General features: G+C 39.1%; 1 protein-coding gene across 1 annotated transcript in view; it reads right to left on the bottom strand.

The window, feature by feature from the left end:
* Positions 1-18,740, bottom strand: part of dab1a (DAB adaptor protein 1a) — a 198,594-nt gene that overhangs the window by 158,722 nt on the left and 21,132 nt on the right. The window lies entirely within an intron of this gene.

The raw sequence follows: 18,740 nt of genomic DNA, 5'->3' as shown, positions 1-18,740 counted from the left end.
GAAATGACTGAAGTGGATCTAAACATCAGGAGGGCAGGTTTTCTCGATACAGCAGAATAAATATAAGGGTCCATTTCGTCTTGACCGTTAGAGTTAGTAGACTGAAGATGGCTGCCATAAACGCTAAGGTATAATTGCAATGGCACTAGTGGTATTCTCTTGATGGCAGCACTAGCATCTCTTACATAGTAACAGCTCTCAGCAATATACCATCATAAACAAGACAACTGTCACTACGAATTAGTTTTCCTATTCAGCAGCTTCCTCAAGAAGTCACTTGGCTCTTATCCAAGCAAAGTACACACATCCAAACAGGTTTTTAAAGCATATAGTTGATTACAAAATATGACAGCGCTGAGTTTGCCTGCATTGATCATGTTTGACAGCTATTTCAAATATCCAGAGCACTTTCTCCTCTAAACCCAGAGTGGCGACTGGAATAGCACTATACATTGTACTTATTCATATCCGGATTCCAAGCCTCTAGAGTGTTGTCTGTGGCCAGCTATCAGCAGGGTCCCACAGTCCCACTCATATGCCTCTCCACGCAGGCTGTTGGCTGTAATTATATCCAAAAACATCTTATTTAGCGTGTGGGCTTTGACACATCACCTGGTTCCCTGCTGTGGTGAACCAGGCTCAAGCCAGCATGAGTCCCTCACCAACGTCCCAATCACCACCCACAAGCCACACTGCAGTTAGGATCAGGAAGGAACCATAGACCCCCCCTGCAGAGTGGATCGCCTACAGTTGCTGCTAATAGCAAGCAAGACTTAACAGGCTGTACACCACTCCAATGCAGGAGCCTAGCACAAATGTGAAGTGATTAGATAGCTGTCAGTGATGTTTCAGAGGTGCTGTAGGGGCTCCAGGACTCATTTGACCATTTTCAGTCACCTTAAACTGGAGTATTAGTTACTAACTGCTAATATGGTTGTGCAACTAAATATGTGTTTACTGTGTAACCACTGGTATAATCAGTCCTCGTGGCTTTGAGAAGCTTATTTCTTTTATAAAACTACCACGAAATGTGTCACTTTAAAACTAATATACTGCTGATTAGGGATTTGCATGCTGATAGAGATCATATTGGTATTGGCAGACTTTGCTTTAAAAAAGTATCAGCATCAGACAGAATTTCAGATTTGACCCATACCTTAACCAATATATGATGACATTTATTGTTCTTCAATACAGGCAGAAGGATTAGGTGATTTTTAGCTTCTATACCAAAGCATCTGCATTTTATTCATTTTGTTTCATTTGTAACCCTCTACAAATATGTTAATTTTCACTGTTATGCTAATTAGTCCAGGTGGATTTAGTCCCAATTGTACACTTTAGAAATGTTTATGTATCTGTTTTGGCATCGGCAGATATGTATACGCAAAATATTGGATACTGCCATTGGCCAATTCCCAACTCAGTATTTCTGATGTTACTAAAGATATTTCCATGTTTTATTGTTTTAGTTTTTCTCTGGACCCAAAGCCGTTTGTCCTGAAAGTTCAGGACGTGTGGTTGACTGTGAAAGCTGTTGTCAAACTCTGGTGTGGTCCAGAGAACGTATCTTCCTGAAAAATGGAGAACGTGGGCATCTAAGCTGTGTGTGAAGGCTTAGGGCAGCCGCTATGGCTAAAAACCTTCTATAGGGAGAACGGCTCCTTGTTTACAGGTGTGCTTCTGCACAAGGATATGCAACATATCCAATGATCGTTGTTTGAGAGATGGAACCAATGAATATACAAGCCAAAAAAATTCTCGTTCTCAACCAAAATCTCATTCACGGATTGTACGAAATTTTCCAGTGTGAAAACAAACCTCAAAAAGACTGCATAACACTGGGTCTAGTAAAGCAATAAACCACAATTACACATCAACCCATGTGCGTAGTCATCTGCATGCATATTTTATGACAGCATTGAACACGGCTCAGCCAATCAGATTTTAGAACGGTTACTATGTACTTAAGAAAAGATAACACAGTATGATATTTCCTTCAGTGTGTGGGTAGTGTACACTTGGGTGAAAGCAATCTCGAGGACACAAGTACTTTAATTATTTTTTATATTGTTTGAGCAAAGTTAACAAATGGACTCTTTTTTTTCCCTTGCATGACTCAGCCAATCAATATCTAAATCAAGAGTTACATTCCAGTGCAGTGCAACTGAAAAAAAATCAGCCCTCTTTAACAAACCACTAACAAACCAGTCATTCTGTTCCACAGTTTCAGTCTTCCAGTAGGGCTGGATGAAGGGTGCCATAAATTAGGGCAACACAAATGCTCGACAAAACCGATTATTCAGTAACATTGCTTATGAAAAAAATGCCGATGTGTTGTTTAAAGTTCTATAATAAACTGAAAAAGGAAGCATAACGGGCTGTTTTGTGCACCATAAAAGACGATATTGCTTAATGCACAGACGTAACCATGATCAGAAGGGTTACTTTAATAAAGGTACAGATTACTGATTACACGTAATATGTAGGATGATAAAGGATTACTATTTTTACTAAGTAGCATGATTACTTTTCATTACTTTTGGATTACTTGTCTTAAATAAAGATGAGTTCAAACAAACTTCAATAAGATGACTTTAAACAAGGCAAACAGGAAAGCTGCACTATGATATAGATTACATATAATTGCCAAAAGTATGCAAGTAGCGTTGACAACCACCAACTAGCCAACTGGCCTTCATCGTAGTTTCCACAATGAGACAGAACACCTTGGTGAGTTAATGGCAATTAAGTATGGTCCTGTCTTTAACAGCACTGGCTGTAGATGTCTAAGGGAAATGGCTGAACAAAGTCTGCAATTGCCACATCGTTATTTAAACTGAACTTTCTTTGCCATGGTTAACTTTCTTTGCCTACCTCACTGTATTATAGTGTAAGTAGACAGCTACTCTTTGTAACTAGCACAGCTCAGCTACGTTTCTACAGTTTGGAGAGACACTGGAGCAAAGAAATGCTGTGTTTACATGTTGCCGTTGAAAAGAAAAAAGAAAGTGATGTTCCACGCTTTATCGATGGTCATGTGCAGCTATACAAAAACAATCACACTGCCATGGTGATAGCATTTGCTTTGGCAGTAGCTTTTATTTGTTTAAGATGGAAAAAAAGGCAGGAGGATACAAACTTAATTTTGCTGTACCGTTTGTGCCATAAAAAAGAAAAAGCCTCACAGCTCAGATGTCTGTAGTCCATCTTCTAATTTTGAAGATGTAACTCCATATGTGACAAAGCAGAGGACAAACTCTTACTGATGTTTATATAACAGTTCGTTCCGGCCACGCAAGCTGATTGGTTAAGAAGCGTTTTAACTGTGCTGTTATTTCGCCATAACATCACGGGTTTTTCACAGAAACTATCACTCGGCTAAGACGCCGTTGCCAAGTAATGAGTTTGACAGCCGTACCAGACGCTCAAGCAATTTGAACGTTTTACTTCTTACTTTGCTCAAACAGAAAATGGATACTTTCAAGATCACATTGGACCTACAGCTGATTTGGTCAGACTCTGAAGATGAGAGTACACTAAATTCCCAAACTGTCATCACCACTGAGCAGCTTTTCACAGAACACCACCTAAACAACCTGGAATTAGTCAGAAATGAATCAATACCATTCGCCAAACGTGTAGTCCCATCTTCAGAGTCAGACCAAATCGGACTGAGCCATAAAACTGCCACAATAAAAAACAAAAAAGCTGCTCAGTTTCGGAATTTAGCGTAAGGAGCTGGAGAACGAACCGCTGGCTGTGCAGCTCCAAGTGAGCAGAGTTCGTTACTGTGACGTAGCAACAAGCTGCTTGTGAAGGTACTATGATTTGGCGGAAGGAACATTAAAATATATTAAAAGTCACGTTCACGGCCCAATTTATTAATTTCTTGCTTTATTTATTTAACTGTCGTATAAAAGCAATAGAACACTTGAGGCTGTGCGTTATCGCGTATAACATCACGGCTGTGATTTGGTCGCAGGCACGAGCCAAAGGCGAACGTGAACGTGTCATTTAATATGTTTTAATGTTCCTAATGTTCCTTCACGATAACACACTCCCTCTCGTGTTCTATTGCTTAATTGTTAAAAGCTGTAGGTGCTGGAAGCCAACCGTCCATTCAGCTTGGATGCTGCTACCTACCACTGAGACAAAGACTGACAGAATGAGTTTATGTCGGCCATGAAAGTTCGGAAAAATGAAACCAAGGACGGACAAAATGATGTCACTTTTAGCCACGTGAAAAATTATCCTATTTTTAACTGTACTTGTATCTGATTAATGCCATTTTTCCTGTAATCGTAATGGATTACAGTTACCTTTTTGGTATCCTGGATTCGTAATGCTGTTACATGTATTCTGTTACAACCCAAACCTGGATGTAACTTGAAGGTGGTGGCCAAGGAAGAGGAATCAAAAAAGTCACAATAGAAAGATTAAACGAGCAGACGCTAAGGAGCTTTTGAAATTTGATTGACATACTCCTGTTCTGAGGTGTTGCCTGGCCATTGCAAGTGTATCTTTCATGCTCTTTCGTTTGAATCTCTCTTTTGTGCTATCCATTGCAAATGCATATGCAAACAGTATGCAAAATTGTTTACTTTTGTTTGATTATATTAATACAATGACACATACATTAACAAAACACCCACACAAACACTCTTCTGGAACTCTCAAGTGATTGGTCAAGATGCTCAGATCACACAGTCAAAACACTGTCAAATCATTCTGTGATATCAGTACTGCAAAGCGTAGTATTGCGATAACTGTTTATCGAATGATCTATTATGCAGTCCAATCTATATCAAAGACTCTAAAGAAGTAGAGCAGGCATATATTCAGTAAAACCTTGCGCAGAACTACCACACTGCATCCCCCTGTCATATTGCAATATTAATAGTGGGAATAGTGGGAATTACACAATCCCTCCTGACTCTTTTTTCACCCCTACAAATACTTACTCAAGTGTGTTAGTCCATGTGTACTTGTGCATGTGTATGCCTGTGCGTGTACTTGTCCTGGAGAGAGTTCCAAAGTTAAAAAGGAAAGACCTCGGGGCTCTGGAAAATGCGGTGATATCAGATCAGAGTTTTCAGCTGCTTTAAATTCAGTTATGATATGCTAATAAAAGTGTAGTGAAGAGAAATTAAGATGAATTGCCCGGGGCTTGCACGGATAAGGCAGGGCTTCATATGCGTAAAGCCTAATTAAAGAGTTAAATCTATTCCACTGGCTGCTTTCTGCTCCTCCTCTGGCAGGGCTTTTTTTTTCCTGGATAGAGTGATCCCCGTGTTAGATAAGCGTTTGCCCTAAGGTGAGTGCTAGGCTGACTTCTACACTTGAAGTCAGACACAGAATCTCCGTTTAGAGGCCGCTGGTGTGATTTTAAAGGATTTAGACGGTTTTTTTCAACTATGCATACTCTCCGGTGTGCTTTCTGGTTAACGCATGCACACCCTCAATACCTCAGGATGGGCCACTAGTGGATATACGGCAGGAAAATGCTCAAAATAAATTAAACAGATTAAGGAGTATAGCTTAATTAACACAATCAACTTCAGCACAAACCACCTTAGCTCATTAAGAGCCAATCAGGCTAATAGTGGCCTCTTCGTGCGGGCTCCCAAGTGGCAAATACATGCATATTGTTCAGTTTTAGGGGGGAAAACAGTGTTATCAAACACATATTTTGCACATTAACATGCATGTGAAATTAAAGCCAGCATGCAGTTCAGCAAAAGGAAGATGCTGCTATATCACTGTGCTGCTCATGGTGGATTATGCTAGAGTATGCCTTATGTGGTGAATAAATACTTTATAACCGACATATCACTTAAAGGGCTCATTTCATGCCTATATTTATCTATATTTATCTTTTTCTTTTTTTTCTATACATAAACAATTTTTATGTAGTAGGTAAACAAAAAATTAGCAAAACTTCAAAACATTCAAACCAACAGATAACTGTTTCTATGATGAGACAGAATTCATGCACCCATCCAGCACATGGCAGTTTAGTCCCGCCCATTCACGTTGAAGTTACAAGGAGTGTTTCAGCCCAGACTGCTTTTTTTTTAAATGAGGCATAATACAGGGCAACCAACCAGAACCAAAGTCATTTACATATATCAGCCTTAAAAACGAAGTAACAAAATCAGCTTGTTAAATTCTAAAATAAAGAGAGGCTGGAAAAGTAACAATGAATTATGATTATTTTTGGTACACAAAGCCACATAAACTACATCTGTGGATCTCAGGGAGAAAAATGTAAAAGGATAATGTAGGATGAGCCCTTTAAAAAAACTATAATGCTGTCCTTCACTGCAGTAACACTACGCAGTCTGCTAATTGGACAGTGTTGTTTTGGCTTTGTACTCCAGCACAATGAATTTGAAATGAAGTAATCACTATGTTAAAGCGTACAATGTCAGCTTCAGTTATAATTACATCTGTATTGGTTTTTTTTATGTAGTTCCTCATTTCCAGGAAGCATACGTAATTGGACAAATTAACAATAATTGAATAAATTTGCCATGTTTAGTTCTGGTTGAAAATCCTGTGCAGTCAATGACGCCCTGACATCTGCGACCCAAACACATTAGCTGATGCTGGGTATCCTCTATGATGATTCTCTAGCAGACCTGTAATGCAGTCATTTATAAGTTTTTATTCATTTTAGAGTTTTGTTTAGTCTTGTTTTATAAGTCCTGAAAAACTACACAGTTCTTTGTTTTTTTTTCACCATCCTGCACGATGAGGCATCATCCACTGAGTTCTGAGGCATTAGGCTGGAAGTGAACAGGGGATGGACATAAATAGACGAGTAACCAAGTAACCGAGTATATTGTTATATAACAACCTAGTCAACTTGTGAAATGTTAATTGAAAACATCTTTCAGAACAGAAACTGAACCTGTGGTGCGACAGTGTTGCTAAGCTACCACTGCTATAGGCAGAATCTTGCGGATTGCACTGTAATGTGATCAAGAACCACTGACTTTGACAGAAAGAGTCAGTGAACAGGTCTGCAAACTGACCGATCACAGACCGCTGTTATATGACAAGCTACAAAAAAAAAATAAAAATACCTCATGAAGGAAAGTTCTGTGCAGCTTCAACTAAAACTTTAGATTTTGCGAGACAGGGTGCAGTGAACTTTGCAAACTTTGTTTTTCAATCTAGTGGTTGCATCTCGCTCTAAAAGGCTCACTGTATAAGCGTTTAAAAGTGACATTTAGCTTGAAAAACAATTTTTTATGTAGGCTACTGTTTGTTTTTTTTAATAAAAAAAGCTCTTTTTTGTTATGAAACTGTTATGAATAAACCACACCACAAACTGACTGATCATTTTTGTTTTTCCAATAACTTTTCCACAAAAGCCCAACCGTACTTTCAACCATTAAGATGCTCCCATAGGCTTCAGAACTGACCCTGCTGCTTCTGTTGGTACTCACATCAACAAAGGCATCCATACATGCACATGCCACTTTGCTTCACAGATGAAGTGATGAGCTTTGGGTCATGAGCAGTTGCTTTTTATCCCTCCAAACTATCCTCAATCAATTCCAATCCAATGTGCTGGAATATAGAGAAAAAAAGAAGAAAAATGGCATCAGTGGCCAATTACTTACAGACTGCACTGCAATTAAATATAGCTTAAGTTAGCTTAGCAAAGCTGTGTTTACACTGGGAGATATGGGAAGCAGATTAAAGAAGTGCAAATAGCCAGTGTTTGCCCTTTACAGCAAAATGTTAAATAAGGGCTCTTAATAGGGGCTTTAAAAGCGTCTTACTTTCACCATCTTTGAATCTGCTCCAAGAAGCAGATTTTGAAGGCCACTGCTCCTTCACACCCTGACCAACACACACACGTACACTCTTGGTCTTCCATGGAGGCTCAGGAACATCTGGGCCATGGTCTGTCTGTGTTCGTTTGGGCTGCCAGGTCATGCATCAGAATTCATATTGATGGAATGCCAAATGTGCCACAAAGCTCCATAGGAGAGCGAGAGGGCAGAGGGAGAGGGAGACAGAGATGTGTGGACTGAGGCAAGGTCACTCTGCCTGAGATCTGCCAGACCTCAGAGTCTCCACGGCCTTCTGAACTCTCTCACCTTCTCCAACTGGCTGTGCCAACCAAAGACACCCCTCATATTAATCCATGGAGCCTGGAAATTCAGCAGCTGCTCTATTAGTTTATCCCATTAGAAGTATTCACTGGTCATAACAAGCATTTTGTAATTTTATTTCAATTATTTCTCACTTGTTACTGAAAGAGGCGAAGAAACGCAAACATCTCAAGGTCAAATGATGTTTTATTGATTTTTTTAAATCAAAATCTCTGCAATGAAATTACTACGGAACGAAAATTTGCTAAAAAAGGTTAAAGTTAAGTGCACAATTTGTATTTAATTGCTTTATTTGCTTTAAGATACTGAAAAAACAAAACAAGAAGTGCTTTAACTCAATACTACATTTGTGTTCACAGGCAGGAGACTTTATGATGATTTGAATCTAATAAAAAGTAATTACGTGTGCAGCAGAGGTCATCATAATTAATTACAGTGTTTGTTACATAATGAATTACTTTCACCTTTGATTTACAATCTGTACTGACCGCATCCAGAGTCAAGCATAGTTTGGTGATTCCCAGCTCAGAACACACCTACTAAACCTGGCAATTAAATGAGGAGTTGCTTCAGATGTATCTGAGCAGGGAAATCATTTACCGGCTCTGGATTCTGTCTCTCTTGAAAGTAATTAAAATGTCACTAATAATGTAATTATTATGTAATTACAAATTACATTTAAAAATAGTATAGCATAGTGCTTCTAAGGGTTAGCAGCGTTCTTTTAGCACAGAATTGATTTCCAAATACATACCTTACACACACAGGACAAAGAACCTAGTTAGCCCACAGTGTTAGAAACAGAGATGATTAACGTGAGTAGGTGGATTGGAGAGAGTATTTCCACATTGCTATGGAGTCACTATTTTCATGAATAAAGCATGATCCTCCTAAAAGTCAAACTTCAGCCACACACCAGCTAACAGGGAAAGAAAGAGGATGAAAATGCATAGTAAGAGTAACAGCACTATCCCAATTACAGCACCTTCCAAATCCAAAATTCCTGAACTCTGTTCCCTTTGAAAACCAAGATGAGTTCAATCACATGGGAGCTCATATGGATTCAAGCACTGTTCCAGAAACAAAATCCTAGGTCAGACAGAATGCCTGTGAGAATAACGGGCCCCTTCTGCTTTCACTGCGTTCCTCATTCAGATAACTCTTTAGCATGCAACCTGAGTTTTTTCTGCCCTCTTTTTCTGTCCGTCTCATTCTCTATTATCCTTTTGTCTGGGCTTCCTGCTCTTGAGACAAGGAGAGAGCATTACATCTGAGACATCCAACCAAAAACGGCTACTGCATTTAGTGAGATGAACAAACATTTCACTCACTGCATCTACAATGAAGAAGCAAGAACACAGAGTCTGGAGAGAAACAGAACAGTATCTCAAGAGGGACAGAGAGAGAGAGAGAAAGAGAGAGAAAGAAAGAAAGAAAGAAAAGTTTGGAGAAGAGGAAGAAATGTTTGAAGTCTGAAGCAAGGAAGAAATGAATTAAAGAGGAAAGAACAAAGAAAAAAGCGAGGAAAAAAATAATGAAGAAAGTAGGAATGAAGAAAGAAAGAAAGAAAGAAAGAAAGAAAGAAAGGTAAATAAAAAACAGAAGAAATTAATGAAGGAAGGAAGAAACGAAAGAGAGTCTGGAGAACAACAGAACAGTATGTATAGAGGTTAAAAAAAAAGAAAAATGTCTGGAGAGGGCGAAGAAATGTCTGAAGTCTGAAGGAAGGAAGAAATGAATTAAAAAAGAGAGACGAAGAAAAAGAAAGACAGCCAGATAGAGATTCTAGATGTGCAGCAGAATGGCATATAAAGAGGAAAAAGAAAGAAAAAAAAAGGTGTAGAGAGCAGCAGAACTGTATTTAAAGAGGAAAAAGGTAAGAAAGAAAGACAGAAAGAGAGATCCCAGTAGACTATCTAAAGCGATCTCACTTATAAACTCGAGTAATGAATGAATGAATGAATGAATGAATGACTAAATAAATGAATGACTCTACTGCTGTTGAATCAGTCAGTGCAGTATATCCTACAGCCTATCCCCCTCAGAGCTCCGCTCTACCGCCAATCCGTAAACTCCAAAGCTTTCTCTACACTCCAGTCTCACAGGGCCGGTGGGAAAGGAGAGCTAGAAAACTGCATCTGGTCAGGGTGAGAGAGAGTGTGTGTGTTCTGAGAGCCCCTGGAGGGGACGCTGGCTCTGCTCTATCTGGACCACCTGCTCTGTCAAGCACTCCACAGACGGGAGCCTGAAGGGGCTAAAGAAACAGCAACTTAAGATAAGCATGAGGAAGCCAGGGGGATACTCACACTAAAGCATTTCTTCATCTGTTACAAACTACCCCTCAAACACACACACACCCCTTCCACTGCCGCCGAAGACCCTCATTCCTCGTCCCTGCTCTGCCAGATGGATGGGAACCGTTGAGTTTTGGAGAAGTGCTGCTGTCACCTGTAGCACTGCCTGCAGCCAGACACTCTACAAGGACTCGTGTCATCTCTATCACAGTCAGTGTGTGTGTGCCTATAAACGCATTTGGGACAGAGACAACACCTGTAAGAGAGACAGAGTGAATGCACCATGAATACGGCTATCTGAACTCATCTTAACTAAACCAGGTACTCAGCTGTGTGGTAGAGGTGGGCAATATGACAATAAGTTATTGTCATCATGATAAATGTCACAATACAGTTTTCTGAGTATATCAAGTACAATCATATTCATAATCGTCGTATAATAACATTTCCTTCTGTCTCTTCTTACATATGTTATTTTGCAAATGCTGAATGTAAAATTACTGTCCTCAAAGGAGACAGTCAGGCACAAACTAAAATAGGGTAAAGTGTAATGCGGATACGTAGCAAACAGGTGGAAGTAGAACTGAACCTGTTCCTTCAGATTCATCCTGCAGATTTATCCTGTTTCCTACCATAAAAATAACTTTTGTCATCCTAAATGTTTTGTGATCACCGAGTTACTCACAGTTAAAGAAACCGCCCACACAGCAGGGTTAGCTGTAACACAGTGTCTAAATTTAAAAACAGCATTTTTTATTTGTTTTTACACACAAATTCATAAGTAAATACAGATTTCATGCAAATACATTGTCACTGTTAATCAAAAACTTTTTTTTTTTACGGTTTTGAAAACTCCAGTTACCTTTTGCATTGTGTTAAAATCTCACAGTGAATGGACCAACAGAAACAGTACAAAATTACCCTTTGCAGGGTTCATTTACAAGTTAATCAAGTTTTTCTTTCACCTGTAAAGTTACCATTTTGGGGAGATGAGGTTTTGTTCCAACAGCAACAATATATTTAAATTTCATTGTGCTAATGTTTTCTCTTTTACTTTGTGGTAAAAATAAAATCTGTATTGTTGATACTTCTTTTCATTAATCATAATTAGTTTGATTAACATATTTATGTATTTAGATTGAAAAGCTCATCTGGTTCAAACACCATAGAGAAAGAACCCCAAGTAAACACAAGCATGCTGTTTTTGAATGATTATTTCATTTTTTGAAAGAAAAATGCTGTTCAGCCCTACCTGGCCCTATGTGAAAAAAAAGTAACTGCCTCCTTAGCTACTGAATCAACCAGGGAACCAAATTCAGTATTCACAATCGACTACTGGGTTCAGTTTCACTAGCCACACCACTGTCACTGCCAGACCTGTTGATTATAAACATCACTTAAATAGAACCTGTTGTCAAAAAGCAGCACATGATGCCACAATCTAAACAGATAAAAATACAGATGTGAAACAGTCATTGAAATCTATCAGTCTGGAAGGGGTTACAAAGTCATTGCTAAGACTCAAACTTCAGCAAACCACAGTGAGAGCCATAATACACAAATGGAGAAAACTTGAAACAGTAGTGAACCTTTCCAGGAGTGAACAGCCTACCAATATTTCACCAAGAGCACAACAATGACTCATCCAGGATGTCACAGAAGCAGCCAGATGAACATGTAAAAAACTGCAGGGCTCACTTTCCTCAGTTAAGGTCATAAAAACAATGATTCCACAATAAGGCACTGGGTAAAAATGGCATCCATGGGATAGCCATAAGGCACAAACCACTGCTGACCAAAGAACACAAAGACTCGTCTCGCATTTGCCAAAAAACATCTAAATGACCCCCCAAGACGTCAAGCTTCTAACAACCTAAGAACCATTTTCACAAAGGTTACATACAGAACCATATACAAACACATCCTGCATCAATCTGAAGAACCATTTCACCATGCAAAGAACCCTTTAAGCATACAAAAAGTTCTTAGAGCATTCATGGTTCTATATAGAACCACTGTCATTACTAAAGAACCCTTGAACAACCATCTGTTTAAAGAGTGTAGCTTATATTGTGTCTGACAATAAATGTCAATAATAATAATGAACAAAAACAGGACAAAGCTGTGCAGAGTAAAGTTGATATTCTGATATCATACTGGTAGCATGTGAAGTCTCATGACTAAAGTACAATAAGATTAATAAAATCACAAAGTCAACCTGGCAAACAGGTACGAATTACCTTTTATGCTACAGCTGCACACAGTAAACAAATGTTTAACCATTTAAAAGTTTTAATACACACTTGTATAACCTCAGTTCAACCTAACAGTTCAAGCTGTTTGCAATGAAGTCCCTGTAGTTACTGAATAATAAGCTTCAGTACGTAATAAGGATGGTATTTTAGGGGGTTAAACTTATGTATTTTCCTTCTCATTTATGACTATTAAATATTTTCTCTATTGGGGTATCTGAAAACAAACTACTTGTTTAAAAATTAATATTTGAATAGCAAGAGCAGTTCAAATGCTTTGGAGCTTGTGAAGTTGAGCAATGAGTCAAGGCTTTTGTGTTCCTCTGAGGAAGGCCATGACCGAAAGGGACACAAACAGAAAGAAATGAGTTTATTATGGTGATGAATGTGAGATGGAATAGCTACGCTGCTTAACACGATGAGCCTCTGTTTTGAGCCATCTGTTATGGCTGTGCGCTTGTCCCTACAGGGCAATGAGAGACAGAGAGAAAGAGTTTAATTAATCTTTAGATAGTAATGTTATTAAAGGCTGTGTGTGTTCTTGAGGACAGTCTGTGGTACAGCCTCTGTGTGTGTGCGCTGTGATGCAGTGTGGACTGTGGCAGACTGTGTCAATCGTAATGTCAAAAGGAGGGAGCTGTACAAGACTTTTCTGAGAGATTATGAGGGGGTGTGTGTGCTTCAGCGCTGAAAGGTAATTAGTCCCAACTGGGTGTGTGAAGCGGTGTGTGAGTGTAGCGCAGTTTGTCTCGTTAATCTGCCATGAGGGTAATTAAATGCACTGTAACACCTGGAACCTCCAATCGCCTTCACAGTCATCTCTACACTACACACCCACTCTTTAAATAACACAACTCTGAGCCTTCCAGCTTCTACACTCCTCAACACTGAGCCAGAAAATAACTGACATTTTACTGTGTGCTAGAGAGGAAGACTTCCGAAGCCGTATGTCATGCCCATATTAGAAACTCTGTGTCTAATGTGGTTTTACCGAAGTTTTGTCCTGTATACATTCAGAAAAAATGAAAAAACTAAATTCAACATGAGTATTTGTCAAAGAAAAAGCGGACATTCGAATGTGGAATATTTACTTCTTGTAATTTTCTTGTAATCTTGTTTCCTCTTGAGGTCCACTTACAACACTGTGTGATGTTATGTACCAGAAATGGTCATAATTTTTACATGATCATTTTCTGACCAGTCTTTATCCATTAGAACTGAACAGGCTGTTTTTGTTACTGTGACTGGCTTAAGATAAATGAGCGCTGCTCTGATTGGCTGTATTGTACTTCAGTCAAAAAGCACTCAGAGCTGAAATATTCCCTTAGAACTTCAGGATAACTGCTATAGGCTGTATAGGAGGTCATATGTAAATGAGCTGGTCCAGCTGGTGCAGCACTGTTTCCGTATATGGACTGTATGGTCTGGATAGTGAACAGTATACCTCAAAACTCTCTACACTGCCTGCATAATACTACAAACTCCTTTACTTCAAAAAAGCAAGGGAAATTTGGTTTTCCATGATACGTGTCCTTTAAACCTACTACTGCGGTGGTTCCTAGTACGTTCCAAGGCAATCAGGCACATTATCACAAACTACTACTACAAAACAGAGGGAAGTACCCGTTGCTAACCATACACAAATAAAAAAAATATTTATTTAGGCTTTATTCAGAACTGTATAGGGTTTTATATACCATGGGGACAAATTTGCAAACATCAAATAGATTTATCAGTTTAGAAGTTTGATTTCTGAACCCATTTGACAGCCTGTGTGGACATTGTTCCCCCAAATATCACTGGATCCTCTAAAACACAAGGTAGTTAAGAAGGCATAATATGAATAAAGCTACAAGAAAGCTAACACTCCTGCACACTGTAATGACATTGCATTAGACAGAAGCAGGGCTTCCATTCAAACGTTTCACTAAATTTCAAACAAATTTCCCAAACCTGGTAAATGAAAACGCACATTAATCAGTGTTTCAGTCAATTGTCTCACAAATTTTTCAAAATAACGTCACACAGCTGTAAACCTAAGAGTTTCGGAGATGCCAAGTGGAGCAGGAAGTGGGATTTAATGAGGAATGGATACGCTGTCCCACTTCGCCATCATTCACTAAACCCCTGGGAACATCAGTCTAGATGTAGTGTCCCAGTAGGCATACTGTACTAAACAGCATGTTCAAAATAAAAAAAAAGTAACAATATCACTGGTGGTGCACTAATTTGGCACACTATTTAGTGTGGTATACACAGTTTGAGACACAGCCGATGATTTTCTGCTGCTATGTTTGTTATTGTCAGATGGAGCAGAAAAAAAATTGACTCATTCTTGCTGCATCATGACTCAAAAAAATCTGTATCCATCAGCATTTTTTGCATTTCTCCCCAACGGATAAACCAACTTTCCACCTCACCCAAGTGTGAAAATATTTTGGCAGTTTTTCAAATGTTTGGCTTCGTCCATTTTTTTATGTGCATTTTTTTGAATCGCTAAAAAAGGTGGATGGAAAACCCTCTATGGAGAGAAAGACTCATAGAGAAATAAAAAAAAGAAAGAGGGGAGAGAACAAGAGAGGGAGTGAGTTCTCTGACATTTTTGTCTATGTGTGTGCCAAAGCTGCGCTCTTCTTTGCTCCACATTTACCATGCAAAAGGCTAGAGGAAGAGAGAGAGCGCGAAAGAGATGGAGAGAGCAAGAACGAGAGTGAGAGAGGGGTTATGAGGTCCACTTTCTGTCTCTAGGGACGAGGCCTGTCATTTCAGTGACTCGGCCCATAAAGAGCACATTTAGTGGAGTGTGAATGAAATTCTTCCTCTTTTCTCATCTCTTCAATCTCTCCATTTCTCATTTTGCTCCTTCTTCTCATCAGAATCACTAGACATTCCCTAAAATATAATTACAATTAAAATCAGAATCACTACCCAATATAATACACTGACTGTATTTGCGGGCACACTAGGCAAATATACAGGGTATAGTTTAGTGTTTGCTTTACTTCTGCGCTAAACTATTAGCAAACCATGGATAAAGGAATAGTAAAGAGACAGTGATGTAGTAAAAAGAGAAGGACTCAGATGTTCATACTGTTGCCTGTTAGGCAGGCAGTAAGATCCATTACCAGATGGAACAGTCCACCTTCATTTGTGCCTCTTTGCTTAGCTTTGCTTCAGAGACAATGTTGCTAAATGTGGAGCTGAAGGCTAGTATTCTGCTGCCAACTGTGCCTCAAAAGTCCAGATGTTGCAGGACAAAGCAAATGCTTCAATCACTGATCCACTGGCCCTGTAAGCAAACTGGACAAACTGCTTCCAGTCTGCCCATTTTGCTTTTCTCTTTGACTCCTCTGCATCCCTTTGTAGTTATGTCCATCACTCCCTCTATGTGAGGGTTCTTGTCTTTCTACAGGTCTCTCAACCACCCTCATTCTCTCTCAAAGTGTCTACTCTCGAGTTCACTTTCAACAAGAAAAAGAATGAAGAAAGGAAAAAAGCCAGGGGTACTTCATTGTTTAAAGCAGGTATGTCAAACTGGAGACCTTCCAGGCCAAAGTGCTGCAGAGATTAGCATTTAACCTCATCTAACTCTCTGAATTCAGTTCATGAAAGCCTTGCTAATTAGCTAATGAGCTGAATCAGGTGTGTTCAATGAGGCAGTGCTTTGGCCTGTGAGGACTGAAGCCTGACACATGTGGTTTAAATCAATAATTTGGCCAGAAATAAAACAATTTTGCTCAAATATAGATTGATCAGCCAAGATATGTTAGGTGTCTGAAGTTTGCTTCTTTAGTTTTACATTGGAGCTATGAAGCTAATGTAGCTAACAAGTAACAGAAGCTTGTGTCACACCAATTAGCAGTTTGGAACTGCATGCCTAAGTCATTGTACACTTGTGCCCAAACACATTAAGATTTTAAGTGATCTCACATAGCCTTGCTAATGTAATACATACTGTTATCAATAAAAATGGACCAAATACACTGCAGGCCTGAATTTGCTCTGTACTTCTGTCCATTTTTATAGAGAACAGTATGTGATACACTGTCAGAAACCACATTAGTAGTTTATGCAACAATAACAACATAAGCAGAAAATATGTTTTGGCAGTCCATTTACATTTGGGAAAAGGGGAAATTGTGTAAATCACCTTAGGATCCCATTGCAGTATTGCTGCAACCTCACGACCAGCTCAAAGTTTGTATGGTAGGTGTACACTTCCCTACTGTTTCTGAGTGTGCTAATGTTACTGGTCTTGCTCATGTACTACAGAGGATGTACAGCAAAAACAAGCCCGGTCCTATTAGGGCGCTAACTGTCCAAAGCTGTTGTTTCACCTCAGCTGGGTCCACACAGTCTTGGAGACTGATCTCTGTAGCGATTAAAGCACAAGCGAGAGATCATTAATCCTCCTTCAGCTTCCAGCCTTCCGCTGCACTTTCAGAAAGACCTTCCAAGCAAATCTCACTGAGGGAGGCAAACGTGTTAACCACAAATTCGATCTCCGCCACTCCGCTCTCATCCTCAGCTCTTTCAGCCAAATTCAAAGCTTCAAGGTTCTGCCTGAAATAACAAGAACTTAAACCACACATTGCTTTTAATGAACTGATATGGTGATGTAATTCTGTAACATCAATGTGCAGGACAACATTCTCTTGGTTCACCATTTCATAGAAACCTAATGCAGTTCTCTCTGAAAAAGCTGGCCTCAATCCAGGGAGCAAGGACACACACACACACACACACACACACACACACACGCAGAGAGAGAGAGAGAGAGAGAGCTAAATTAGGCTGTGTAAATGAAGAAAGCAAAAGGCATTATTTCAAAGTGCCCCTCAATGGAAGCGGATCAAATGGAAAAGCCGCTGCAAAATGAACAGTGGGGTGAATCATTAATAGTTGATTCTATGGATGCACTGAATTTCACTCACTGAAATTTTTCACCTAAAAACTGTCAAAAATGGCATTTTGGGTTTTTGACCAAAAGAGAAAAACAAGCAAAAAAAACTAAGCAATAGCGATTAAATAGACCTACACCCATCAGGCATAACATTATGACCACCTCCTTGTTTCTACACTCATTGTCCATTTTATCAGCTCCACTTACTATCTAGGTGCACTTTGTAGTTCTACAATTACAGACTGTAGTCCATCTGATTCTCTGCATACTTTGTTAGCCCCCTTTGACCCTGTTCTTCAGTGGTTAGGACCCCCATGGACCCTCAGAGAGCAGGTACTATTTGGGTGGTGGATCATTCTCAGCAGATGAGATTTCATGAAATTTTAGCTGCCGATTTATTATCCCAATTGTAATTTAATTAACCGTGGTTACTGACTTGTCTTTTTTGTTCATTGCACTATTAAAGTACCTGAAGTGGCCAGATTGGCTGTCTAGAGTCAAGCAAAGTACCATGTTAGAAGGTGGAACGTTTTTCTATTTGTTTAAGCCCCATGGAGTCTCAATGAAAACAGTTATTTGCCTAAATCCAATTCGCCCAATTTTGACTGATGCAGAAAATCTGCCAACTGTGGTCCTAAATAAGTACGATCATCTCAAATATTTGCAATTATCTCAAATAATCGCAATTAGGCAATTATGTAATAATTATAACAGGCCTAAACACAATATCCTGCTCAATACTCAGTATCATAACAGGAACACAAAGCATGCTGATGCCTTCTGTAGTCACAGTTTTTGAAATGATGGAAAAATTCACAAAGAACAGAACCAAAGCACAAAGAGCATAAACAGAAATATATGAAACCAACGCTACGGATTACCAACAGTTCTCAAGGATGCTGGATACTGTGGGACATACTGTAGTCCACATATAGTAACCATTTTCCTGTTTTCAGCCCAACATCTCTATGATAAAAGTACTTGAAAACTTCTTAATGCTAACTTTAAAACATTTAATAAATTAACCATTAAACAAATTTCAAGTTTGTTACAGTTAAGGATTTTCATTTCAGTTCATCACTATATGGTTTTCTGCACTTTTTTTCAGGATGCAGGGATAGGAAGGTAGAAAAGAGGGAATGGTGAGAAAAACAGTGGC

This window comes from Colossoma macropomum, unplaced genomic scaffold (assembly GCF_904425465.1).
Source record: "Colossoma macropomum unplaced genomic scaffold, Colossoma_macropomum, whole genome shotgun sequence".
NCBI classification, from domain to species: domain Eukaryota; kingdom Metazoa; phylum Chordata; class Actinopteri; order Characiformes; family Serrasalmidae; genus Colossoma; species Colossoma macropomum.
Note: the sequence above shows the minus strand (reverse complement) of the source record. Positions and strands in the feature narration are given on the sequence as shown.